General features: G+C 57.7%; 1 pseudogene; it reads left to right on the top strand.

The window, feature by feature from the left end:
• The first annotated feature begins 277 nt into the window (after positions 1 to 277).
• On the top strand, positions 278 to 1,312 carry LOC107125203 (annotated as a pseudogene).
• Positions 1,313 to 1,317: the final 5 nt, after the last annotated feature.

Consider the following 1,317-nt stretch of genomic DNA (forward strand, 5'->3'; position numbering starts at 1 on the left):
CCAGTTGGGAAATGGCCTGCTGTTCTCCAGAATCGTGGTGTCGGGTTACGGTCCTGTCGCCCCCTGTGTTGTATGCTGCCCTGAAGTATTACTCCTGACTGTCCTCATTCTTCTCCCCGCTTCTTTCTCCTCAGGTCCTGTGGGCGTGAGCTGCCGAAGGAGGATGTTGTCATCAAGGTGGGGGTGGTGGCTGTCCTCTTACACCCTCGCCAAAGTTCTGGTGGCCTCAGCCGTCTTCGCCGAGAACACTTCCCAGGTGGGAGCGTACGAAAATGAGCTAGACGCCAACAACCACACCGGCTGCGGGGGGTCCAGTGGGTGTCAGCCGGGGGTCATCCTCCCCGTTTGGCAGCCAGACAACCCGTCCTTGGGCGACAAGGCCGCCCGGGCGATCGTCTACTTCGTGGCTATGATGTACATGTTCCTGGGCGTCTCCATCATCGCCGACCGCTTCATGGCCTCCATCGAGGTGATCACGTCGAAGGAGAAGGAGATCACCATCACCAAGTCCAACGGCGAGACCAGCATCGGCACCGTGCGGATTTGGAACGAGACGGTCTCCAACCTTACCCTCATGGCGTTGGGCTCCTCTGCTCCCGAGATTCTCCTCTCGGTCATCGAGGTCTGCGGCCACAACTTCGAAGCGGGCGAGCTGGGTCCCGGCACCATCGTGGGCAGCGCGGCCTTCAACATGTTTGTGGTCATCGCCATCTGCGTCTACGTCATCCCGGCTGGGGAGAGCCGCAAGATCAAACACCTGAGAGTCTTCTTTGTCACGGCGTTCTGGAGCATCTTTGCTTACATTTGGTTGTACCTGATCCTCGCCGTCTTCTCGCCGGGGGTGGTGAAAGTCTGGGAGGCCTTACTCACCCTCGTCTTCTTCCCTGTCTGTGTGGTCTTCGCCTGGATGGCGGACAAGCGCCTGCTTTTCTACAAATATGTCTACAAGAGGTATCGGGCGGACCCGCGCAGTGGGATCATTATCGGAACCGAGGGCGAGTTCCCAAAGGGGATAGAGATGGATGGTAACTTCGTGGCCAACGACCACCGAGAAAGCGTCTTTGTGGATGGAAGCACGGCTTCTGTGGCGCCCCTACCGGTCACGACGCAGGAGGAGAAGGACTTGGACGAGAGCCGCAAAGAGGTCATCCAGATCCTGAAAGACCTGAAGCAGAAGCATCCGGACAAAGAACTAGAGCAGCTTGTAGAGATGGCCAATTATTATGCCCTCTTGCACCAGCAAAAGAGCCGTGCCTTCTATCGTATCCAGGCGACTCGCCTGATGACCGGAGCGGGGAACATCCTCAAGAAACATAT

This window comes from Gekko japonicus, unplaced genomic scaffold (assembly GCF_001447785.1).
Source record: "Gekko japonicus isolate JY-2015 unplaced genomic scaffold, Gekko_japonicus_V1.1 scaffold24618, whole genome shotgun sequence".
NCBI classification, from domain to species: Eukaryota; Metazoa; Chordata; class Lepidosauria; order Squamata; family Gekkonidae; genus Gekko; species Gekko japonicus.